Source organism: Peromyscus californicus, unplaced genomic scaffold, assembly GCF_007827085.1.
Source record: "Peromyscus californicus insignis strain IS unplaced genomic scaffold, ASM782708v3 Scaffold_18__1_contigs__length_77618521, whole genome shotgun sequence".
Classification (NCBI taxonomy): domain Eukaryota; kingdom Metazoa; phylum Chordata; class Mammalia; order Rodentia; family Cricetidae; genus Peromyscus; species Peromyscus californicus.
The window spans coordinates 54,521,477-54,533,487 of NW_026294480.1; positions in this window are offsets into that span (position 1 = coordinate 54,521,477).

The following is a 12,011-nucleotide window of genomic DNA, read 5'->3' on the forward strand; positions in this document are numbered from 1 at the left end:
GAGGGAGGTGATGAGGTGCTTTGTACTACAGAGATCTATCAAATATTTTAAACCAATTTCATATTTTTAAAAAAAATAGGGTCTTGTGCAAGACATTGGCGGTGCACTGGGGAGGCTGAGGCAATCAGTTGAAGGCCAGCCTGGTCTACAAAGTGAGTTCCAGGACAGCCAGAGCTGGTACAGAGAAACTCTGTCTTGAAAAAGCAAAAAAAAAGGGGGGGCAGCATCTTGCTACACGGCTAGGACTTCAAATCCCCCTCCTTGAGCTTTCTGGACTTACAAGTATGTACCACCATGTCCAGCTCTGAAGACCTCTGTTGTAGGCAGGGTTTTTCATTTGGGACCTTGATCAGCTCTGTTCCATTAGCCGCTTCCCAAATAACCACTCAGAGACTTATTATTAATTATAAGTGCTATGCTGATAGCTCAGGTTTATTACTAACTAGCCCTTACAACTTAAATTAACCCATTTCTATTAATCTATGTGTTGCCCCACCCAAGCCTCGTGGTGCACGTCTTCCTCTGACTTCACCCTCCTTCTTCCCAGCATTCTCTCTGCCCTGAAAATCCTGCCTAGCCATTGGTCAATCAGCTTTTTATTAACAATGAGAGCAATACATATCCACAGTGTACAAAGATTGTTCCACAGCACTTTGAATTTTGTATCTGGTTTGAATTTTTGTTGGTGGTGGTGGTAGTTGAGTGTTTTGGGTGATGGGGAAAGTGTTTTTGTTCTGGTACTTATGATGGTGTGAATGAGAATGCCCCCCCATAGACTTATATATTTGAATAATTGGTCCCAGTTGGCAAAACTGTTTAGGAAGCATTAGGAGGTGTGGCCTTGTTGGAGGAGGCATGACACTGGAGGAGAGCCTTGAGGTTCCAAAAGACTGGCCATTCCCAGTGTGCTCTCTCTGACTCCTGCTTAGGGATTAAGACGCAAGCTCGGGGTTGGGGATTTAGCTCAGTAGTAGAGTGCTTGCCTAGCAAGCGCAAGGCCCTGGGTTCGGTCCTCAGATCCGAATTTAAAAAAAAAAGACAGAAACTCTCTGCTCTTCCTTCCACTTGCCTCTGCTCTGAGGTCAGACTTGAACCCTCTGAAACCATATGCCCAATTAAATGCTTCCTTTCACAAGATGCTTTGGTCATGGGCTTTATGACAGCAATTTAAAAGTAACCAAAACAGCATTTAACATCGTTTTACGTACTCTTCTCTAGAAGACAGAAGGAAAAAAGTCTGCGTCTCAAGGAATTGCTCTGTGACTCCTTTGGAGGTGTTTTTTTCTTTTTTTTTTCTGGGATTATGGCTTTAGACTGAACGATGCCTCAAACATCCTGCTTCTGCATGGGGATCTTGGATGGGCAGCTACTCAGAGCTGGAAAGGGGATGCTCACAGTAAAGACGGACTGAGAACTGGGGTGCTGCTCGGGACCCTAGCCATGAAGAACATGGGGCTACAGAAGGGACCACTGGCCCACGTGCAGGACAACTGCACTGGCCCAGTTTCTCTGGCTCCTAGGAATGTGTAGCTTATGGTGACGATTGTGGAGTTCTCATGATGGGCACAATTAGCATGGAGAGAGCAGGGCTGTGAACCTAGTTAGATGACATTGGTCCAGAAAAAAGGACTTTGGGGCAGTGCTGTGAGATGACTGTTCCTAATGGGCTGCATTGTGAGCATGGGTGAAGCCAGTGCCTTTTATGGAATCACTGAAATTTCTGTTGAATCCTTTCGAGAAAGCTGGGTTACGGGAACTTTGAGCTACGAAGGTTTTACCTGAAAAGAACAGAAGGTCTCACCATTCCCCACAAGCCTCCCAGTGGGCCTCTCTTGACCTTACTCGTAATCATTTCCTCTAAAGGTCCATCTAGCAGAGGAGACAGAAAAGCCACTTGACATCAGTCTCTACAGATACACTTTGACTCCAAAACTCAGCCTTTGAGAATGTCATTAAACAAAATAACACTGTGTCCCAGCTGGATCCACGTGCATTTGGATCACTCCACAGTTAAAAGGCTTGCAAGAAAACAACCAGTGCTATTTAACACAGTAGCCAGCCAGCAGATGGCTCCGGAAAGAGTATCCTCTCCTAGTCCATAAGTCCATTACTGTGGCACATCACAGAGTTGGTCTGAGTACTCCATAGAAAGCATCAAGAATGACAATGGGACTTTCAAGGTTGTATCCTCAGCAAACATTGCCACTGCTTCCTTGTTTCCTTTTGAATCACTCTGAAGAAACAGTCTACCATGGTTAACGCTTCTAAGGACTTTAGTCTTGGCCAACACTTTACCTATAAACTCAAGAAAGACTCTGGAAGAGAGCTACCCGGCTAAGATGCTCCTGAGTGAAGAGCCCCCTGAAACCTCATAAAATGAGTAGTCTTTTCTTTCTTTCTTTTTCTTTCTTTCTCTTCTTTTCTTTTTGTTTTGGTTTGGTTTTGGTTTTGGTTGGTTGTTTTTGTTTTTGTTTTTCAAGACAGGGTTTCTCTGTGTAGTTTTGGTGCCTGTCCTGGATCTCACTCTGTAGACCAGGCTGGCCTCAAACTCACAGAGATGCACCTGGCTCTGCCTCCCCAGTGCTGGGATTAAAGGTGTGTGCCACAGGGTTTCTCTATGTAACAGCCCTGGCTGTCCTAGAACTCACACTGCTAACCAGACTGGCCTCAAACTCACAGAGACCCACCTACCTCTGCTTCCCAAGTGCTGGGATTAAGGATGTGCACCACCACTGCCCTGATAAATTAGTTCTTTCTTTAAAAAAATAATTATTACATTTTTTAAATTTACTCTTTGTGTGTGTGTGTGTGTGTGTGTGTGTGTGTGTGTGTGTGTGTGTGTGTGTGTGTTGCACACATGCCAGGACCAGGGCGGGTGTGTGCAAGTCAGAGGCAACTTACAGAGTCAGTTCTCTTTGGTCCTGAGGAATCAAACTCAGGTCAACAGACTTGGAGGCAAGTGCCTTTACCCACTGAGCCATCTCCCTGGCCTAAATTACCATTCTCATTGTGAGTTTTAAGATCATTTACAGCCGCGCGGGCGGTGGCACAGAGGGAGATCCAGGACAGGCAGCAAAACTACACAGAGGAACTCTGTCTCGAAAACACACACACACACACACACACACACACAAAAAGATCATTTCCTTGGTTTAAGTCCACACGAGGAAAACAAAAACAAAGCAATCCTTCCAAAACAAAGAGCAATTTCCCCACAGAAGGCTACCTTCCTCTGTTGGGCAGCTAACTCATTTTCAGAAATATTGTTATGAATTATGCACGCGTGGGAAACCCCCAGCTGGCCAGGCCAGAGTATCCCACTCATGCAGGGAACCATGCTGGCATGCTGGGCAGATGCAGCGGCAGGCTGGCGGTCGACACACTCTGGTGCTGGCATGGCGGAGGGGCAATGGGTGGACATTCACAACCCAGACACTGCATCCTTGTGGAAATGGTTTATTATAATAGAGAGATGGAGAGAAGATAGGAAAGAAGAGAGAAAGAGAGAAGGGAAGAGAGAGAGGGGGGTCGAGGGGTGCACACCTCACGGGAATGGGGGGGGGGAGAGGAAGGGGAGGAGTTTTTCGGCCGAAGGGGAGGGATTTCAAGGGGGCAGGTCAGAATATTAATATTAATATTTCAGCCCCAAAGTCCCATCAACATGCCACATAGGTAGCTAGTTAGGCTGTTAGGACAGCTAAATTCTTTCCAAAATAACCAGGCAAATAATTGACCTAGACAGTATTTGTGGGTAAACAACGCCGTTACAATCAATTACCTCACTGGAAAGGAACAGCGGAGGGGGGGGGGGGGGGAATGACAGTAATTTGGTTTTAGGAAAAAGAACTATGATGCACTGCTATGATTACTAAGGAAACATTGAATGGTGTATTTTCTAAAGCATAATGCCTACAGAAACATAAACATGTTGAAATGAAAATACGCAATTGAAATCCCAGGAGAAATGCTAGCCTCCACACAAAATGAGGTACTTAAAAAAAAAACCTCAGAGGACTAACTGAAAAGTTACAAACGAACCAAAATGAGTTTGAACAATAGGACCAGAAGAAATTGCCAGAAGTAGAGGCAACCCTCCAAGTGTCCGAGGTTCTCTAGGACGAGGTGGGGAGTTGTCACAAGTGGTCACACAATCTGCACATGCGTGGAGTAGCTCCATAAGCCCACCTGCGCATGTGCAGGGGAATCCTTAAAAAGAAACACTGTAACAGATACACACAGGCATTTGTGTTCTAATAGAGTTGATGCTAGATGAACCACCACACCTGCTAATTGAAGTCTGGCCTTCAAGGAGTTTATTTCCGGAACACCTTTGCCTCATGAAAAAAAAAAAAAATTAATAAATTAAAAAAAAAAGTAAGGGGAGCCAGAAACTATGAGAGTTAGCTTCCAGTAAGACAAAAATGTGCAGGTTCATATAAGCATATGATTCAAAAGCCAAATGGACTTCACCACAGCAGCATGCAAAGCCATAAACCTGAGGCTTCCAAGGTTGGTAAGGTTGAAGAGTGAACTTGTACAGCCGTTCGAAGTAGGTGGGTGGATAGAACTTTTGTATGCTCTGAAAAGAACATATATAAGTAGAGCTTCAAACTCTAGTTTCTCCTGCATGTTACTCAGCCTTCCATCACGGTGGGGTGTCCTAGGTTTGAACTGCTGTGATAAACACTATGACCAAAAGCAACTTGGGTAAGAAAGGGTTCAGTTCAGTTTTCTGTTAAGTCCACCGTGAAGGGAAGTCTTGGCAGGAACTCAAGGCCAAAGGAACGCTAAATGACTTTGATAAGGAGTGAAATGAACCCTTTCCTTCCCAAGTTACTCTAGTCACGGTGTTTTACCATAGCAACAAAAGCCCTAAGGCACACATAAAATGAAAAACAATTTTAAATAACTAGATTAATAAAAACAGACCCAGAAACATTAACTATTTGCTGGAATCACATGCTAGTAAATAAACTTATCTCTAGACCTAGCTATTCACCTTGGTCCAAACTGCCTTACTTTAAAAAAAAAAAACAAAAAAAAAAAAAACTAGGTGAAAGCTAGCAATTGGGAGCAGAAAGGCTCCATGGGCTTAGAAATTTAGGATCCTTCGTGCTATTCATGGTCTCCATTACCAGTTACTTCATTGTCCCGAATAGCTCTTGAGATTACACACATCTAAGGCAGCAGGAAGGAGGAAATGCAAGAAGGTCAACTCCCGCAGCCCTTTTATTTTTCCAGAAATAAGTCACAACACTTCCACCTTTATCTTTTTTAGGAGAATTTTATCACAATCACACCTAAGCTTAGTTGCAAGAAAGGCTTTACAGCCCCCATGTAAAGACAGAGTTCTTTCCCTGGGGAGAAGTATCGGGATGTGCATGGATCAGACACTTGCACAGCAGGAAGGGGGTAGCCATGACAATAATAATAACAACAATAGCCGGACGGTGGTGGCGCATGCCTTTAATCCCAGCACTCAGGAGGCAGAGGCAGGCGGATCTCTGTGAGTTCGAGGCCAGCCTGGACTACAGAGCTAGATCCAGGACAGGCGCAAAGCTACACAGAGAAACCCTGTCTTGAAAAACCAAAAATAAAAATTAAAATTAAAAAATAACAATAATAGTAATAACAACAATAATCTACTTGGTCTAGTTCCTTAAAGATATTTACAACAGGATATCTCAATGCCATAAATGGGCACCAGGGCACATTTTCTATCTATAAAGCATCTAATGTGAAATCAATTGTTACTTTTGTAACAAGGATAATGGAACCAGATTGGCCATAAAGAAAAAGAGAGAGAGAGAAAATGAAATTTCATATTGTACTAAAATCACAGTGTTCCTCTTATCTGGCAGTTGGCGTCTGTCCTCAGGGTTTTGGTGGCTGAACACATCTGATAAGGAGTCCCTTCACATGCTGGTCATTTGTGCTCTTACATTGTCACATTGCGGATTGCTCAAATCCACCTTGCAGAGCCCTACTCTTCTACTTGACTATATCCATATTCCAAGTAAGCACAGCCCAAATCTCAAAGGGAAATGCTATCAGAACTGATATTTCACTTCTATACACTCAAAATATGACATGGCAATTTTGAAATGTTGGCTGACCTTCTTTAAAAATTATGAGAATGTGTGACACTTTGCAAGCAAAAATTAAAAGTATTATGCATCCTTATGAAGACCTGTCCTTATAAATAAATGTATATTTATTTTCAATGGTAATTGTTGGAGTTTTATTGTTTGGTTTTTTCCTTTTGAGGACAGGGCTTCCTGTAACCCAGTCTGACCTTGGATTCACTATGGAAGTCAAGGATGGCTTCATACTGCTCCTCCTGCCTCCATTTCCCAAGAGCTGGGGTTACAGGCAGGCAGACCATGCCTGCTTTATGTGCTGTCGGGGATCCAACCCAGGGCTTCATGAACACTAGGTAAGCACTATAATCACTGAGCTGTATCCCCAGCCTCTCAATCGTAATTTTTAAATCACTTAATTATGTATGTATGGGGTATGCATGTGTTGCTGCACGCATGGGTAGATCAGAGGACACCTTGCAGAAGCATTTCTCTCCATTCTCCATGTGGAATCTAAGGATCGAATTCAAGATGTCAGGTTCAGGGCAATCACCCTTATCCATGTAGCCATCTTACCAGCCCTTAATAGAGATTTTAACATTTATGATTGATTGAGCAATTACTACATGTCATTCAAACCTTTGGGGTACTTTCTCTTGTCTGAAAATATTCTCTTTAGCCTGTATGTCTTAGCATCTTTTCCATAAACACATACCAAGAGCTAAGAGCTAAACTACAGCCGGGTGGTGGTGGCACATGCGTTTGATCCCAGCACTCAGGAGGCAGAGGCAGGTGGATCTCTGTGAGTTCGAGGCTAGCCTGGGCTACAGAGCGTGTTCCGGGACAGGCTCCAAGACTGCACAGAGAAACCCTGTCTCAAAAAAACAAAACAAAACAAAAAAAAGCTAAGCTGCACTAACACGTAGGGGACACCCAGACAAAAGACAAATGCTAGCCAAACAAAGCTCACAGTTTCGAAAATGGACAACAAAACAACTACTTCTTGAAAGCAAGGCTGTGAATTCTATGAATGCCTTGCTGTGGGAACTTGAAGTAAATCACATGGTCCCTCTAAAGATTCAGTGTCCCCAACTGGAACTGGAGACTGAAGAGACCAGTATTGGCTTAGGATACCTTAAGACCAAGTTCTCGGCACAAAGGAGATTGATTTGCCCCAGAGGGACAAAGGGCAGGGAAAAAGAGACAAAGACAATAGATAGAGGATGAGGGAGATGGGGGAGGGGTATTTGTCCTGGAGAGGGGACAAAGGACTGCCTCTGGATAGGGAAAAGACAGATGTGGCCCATAGAAAAATGGTGCTTTATAGAGGTAAAAGGGGAAACCCTATGTTAGGTTTAGGTGTTTCGTTTTGATTGGACAGATTAATTAGGGCAACCATAATGGGGCTTTTGATTGCTGGAGTTAAACACTTGGATGGCTGGACCTTGGTAGTCAGCCTCAGGAGGAGGAAGTGGCCAAATAAGGGAAGACCGTGGTGGCTAGCTTTAGGAATTTAATCTAATGGTTTTTAGCAAGGCGGAGGGAATCGGGGAGAAGGGCAAGGCCTGCCAGAGCCATATTTGCCATGCTCAGGCTATCTAGAGTCCCTTCAGGGATAAGCAAAGAACTGAATGAGACCTAATTTATGCTGAGCCCTTAACTTACTGTTTGATATAATGTAAGCACTCTGCAAACATTAGTTGTTACCATAACTGTTGGAATCCATGGCCACTGGCCACTCCCCCAGCTACATGACCACGAATGTGCTGGCAAAATGACTAGTCATCCCAGGGCCTTATGTCGAACATAATCCGTGAGCTGTGTGGTCGTGCAATCTATGTGCATGTGTGGCGTAGCTCTGTAAGCCCATGTGCGCACGTGCAGGGGAATCCATAAAAAGCAGGTCACAGACTCCTCCCCCTTCTTCTTCTTCTCCCCCCGCCCCCACCTCCCTCTGTGCACAATCTCCACAGGCCTCAGCACATTTTCTTTTGTCCCTCCTTCCCTAATAAACTCTGATAGTGGCTTTTTCGTTGTGCCTCTTGGCTTTTCTTGAATGGTAACCGCACCACTTAATGACTGAATGACATTGCGCCTCTGCATAAAACCAACAATAACTTACTTATAGAGGCAACAGTACCCAGGTGCTGACTAAGCATCAAGAAGGCATTGAACTTAGACCTAAGACTGAGCAGACTTCAGCAGACACACAGACCTAAGACCAAGTGTGCTTGGGATTTAACACGCATGGCTTTGGGCTTGACCTGACTGTGACAATAGGGAATGAAGGACAGACAGGCAGACAAACGGACACAAAAGCTGGGATCGGGTGGGCCACGCACTCTGATGGAGGTGTACCGGCAGCCCAGAAGCTCAGCAGGTTTATTACATACAGCTGAAGGAGAAGGTGGATTGGCTGATCTCAGTAGGAGCCTGGGGGTGGGGGGTGGGGGTGGGGAGTAGTCTCACTCAGGCTGCTATCCTCAGAGAGGAATACGCCGGGGCTGATACTCTGCACAGGCTGTCAACATTGGTAGTCTGAACAGGGGGAGGCCTTGGAGTCCTTTACATGGCCGTGCTCATGTCAATGGTACACGTTCACTCAGGACTTCGTCCGCTCCCTCACATCATTGGTAGAATGCACACCTGATATGCAGGAAGCCAATCCTCAGGGCCACATAAACAGGATGTAGTGGCACACTCCTGTAATACTGCCCCTAAGGAGACAGAAGCAAGAGGATCAAAAAGTCAAGATCATCCTTAACTACATGGTGAGTTCAAGGCCAGCCTGGGCTACGTGAGACCCTGTCTCCACAGCAAGAAGGAGGAGGAGAAAGAGAACACTTTGAGAAATATGCACCTCAACTCTCTATCCCTCCACATTCTCCAGTTTTATAAGTGCAACCTTCTTTCTGGTGCCCAAATGTAAATAACCTCCCCCACATCCTCATGGAAGCAGGAGATCTTACCTGTCCCTGTGGAATGAAGGTATGAGAAATGACAGAAATTCCCCAGGTTCCTAGTCCAGAAGGCTCCCTCTGCATTACAGGTCCAGTCTTCACAACACAGCTCCATTCACCCCTCACTCTAGTCCCGGGGTGTTCTTTCTGATTCCCCAGCTTCACTTTCAGGTAAGTGGCACAGACACAGACCCTTCTATTGATGCCTCGAGTCACTCCTGGGAAGGGACAGTCCCTTCAAATGAAGCTTCAGTGCCCAGCTAAAGATGCTCAGCCAGAAGTCAGCCTACATATGCTATGATAGTGACTTCTCAGAGACACAATCAAAACACAAGGGGACTCTCTCTTCCTCCTACCTCCCATGGATCCAGCCACACCCCACCCACAGGAATCTTCGTAAACCTCCATATTACAGAGTCTAACCTCAGTTTTCTTTTTGTCCCTCAAATGAGAAGAGACTCAGGACAGGGCCTTTCTCTTTCTCTCCTCAGGATGGTACCCAATTCCTGCTGCATCTCAAAGACACACCTGAGACAATCATTAGAGACCCTACAACACATCCTCGGAATGACTCCATCTAAGTGACTCGCATGTAGCACACCCAGTTCCAATCCTTCTGAGCTGCACCGAGATTCTCTCATTCTTCCGTGGACATCCATTTGCCAGGCTGGCAGGAGAAGGACAGGCCCTCCGAACCTTCCTGCACTGGTATGCAGTCTTGGACACTACTTGGACTAAAATGTGAGCAACTCTACTAAGACATTTGCTTTCCCACAAAGGACAGCCTAAATCTAGATATAAATTATTTCTCTGCACTAACTTGTTAGTATTCCACCTTTACATCAGCAGACAGACATCTTCATATCATACAGTGAAGTGTTTGCATTTGACATTGCTACCCTACATTCCGGGCTTCCCTGAGGAATATGCGGATGTTGGCCTTGCAGACACATTACTAAAGGATTCATGCAAGTGGACCATTCTAAAACCAAGGGAAATTTCACCTAAGACACTGTGCTCATCAGCCAAACCTCTAATGTCATCAGAATTATGCTCTCAGCTAGACTTAGTATTGGGCATATGTGTGGGTAATTGCGATTGCAATTTCATTAGACTAAGAAACACCCAAGGCCTTGGTAAAGTATACCTTTAAGGTGTCTGTGAGCATGCTGCCAAAGAGAATTAACTGAGAGAATAAAAAGGAAAAAGACCTGGGCGGTGGTGGTACGCACCTTTAATCCTAGCACTCAGGAGACAGAGTCAGGTAGATCTCTGTGAGTTCGAGGCCAGCCTGGTCTACAGAGCAAGATCCAGGACAGATACAAAAACAACGCAGAGAAACCCTGTCTCAAAAAGGGGGGGGGGGGGAGAGCCAAAAAATAGTCAGCATTTTCCTTTCTCTACTTCCCCATCTACCAAGATGTAGGCAAGCAGCTGCCCATGATCACAGAGAGAAGTTGGGCCTGACTCCACACTTTTCCACATACAGTGGGTTGTGTCCCCCAAACCAGAGACCAAAACAAACCTTCCTCCTTTAAGATGCTTTCAAAAATGTTTTTTTACATTTATTTATTTATGGAGGTTTGGGGGCCACTGCTGTAGAACAATCCTCTTGTAAACTGTAAAGATTTGTCACTCAAATTGGTTTAGTAAAATGCTGATTGGCCAGGCAGGAAGTATAGGCGGGGCCACCAAACTAAGAATGCTGGGAAGGAGAACAGTGGAGTCAGGAGGTGCTAGCCAGCTGCAGGGGGAAGCAAGACATGTAAAAAATTAGGTAAGAAGCCATCAACCACATGGCTAAACACAGATAAGAATTATGGGTTAATTTAAATGTAAGAAATAGCTAATAATAAGCCTGAGCCATCAGTCAAACATTTATAATTTATATTAAGCCTCTGAGTGGTTATTGGGGAACTGGCGGGTAGGAAAGAAACTTCTGATTACAGGGCACATGCCACCATGCATGTGTAGAGGTCAGAGGACAACTTATAGGGAGTCGGATCTCTCCTTCCACCCCATGGGTCCTGGCAGCAAGTGTTTTGTTTGTTTGTTGTTTTGGTTTTTTGGGGTTTTTTGTTTTGGTTTGGTTTGGTTTTGGTCTTTCAAGACAGGGATTTTCTCTGTGTAGCTTTGGAGCCTATCCTGGAACTCACTCTGTAGACCAGACTGGCCTCGAACTCACAGAGATCCACCTGCCTCTGCCTCCCGAGTGCTGGGATTAAAGGCGTGCGCCACCACCGCCCAGGCCTTGTCCCCAGTCCCTAACTGCTTCTTGTGAGGTGTTTCGTCACAATAGAATATACATTCTTCTTCCACGTGCTTGTGTTCTCATAGTTTTGAATGAAATAGCACAGGCAGAGCATATTAAGAACAATGAAACATTGTCAGATATGGTGGCTGCTGCCTATGATCCTAACATCTGGGAGCCAGAGGTAGGTGGATCTCTGTGTGTTTAACCCTGGTTTACACAGATAGTTTCAGGCCAGCCAGTACTCCATACTGAAATTCTGTCTTGAAAATACCCTGCCTTCCTAAAAGATACTTTTGAACAAGACATGATGTCACACACCTATATAACACGTGTACACAGTGGTTCTCAACCTTCCTAAAGCTGTGACCATTTAATACAGTTGTAGTGACCTCGTGTTGTAGTGACCCCCCAACCATAAAATTATTTTCATTGCTACTTCATAACTGATTTTGCTATTGTTATGAATTTTAATGCAAATATTTTTAGAGATGGAGGTTTGTCAAGGGGGTCATGACTCACAGGTTGAGAATCATTGACTTAGAAGAATGAGTTAGAAATATAGAGCGCACAGTCAGCCCAACCTACATAGCCAGACCTTGTCTCAAAAACAACACACACACACAAACACACACACAAAAAATAAACAACAAAAAAAACTTTTCCAGAGATCTTAGATGTAAAACAAAGCTTCTGTCTAGAAATTAAGGAAAACCACTT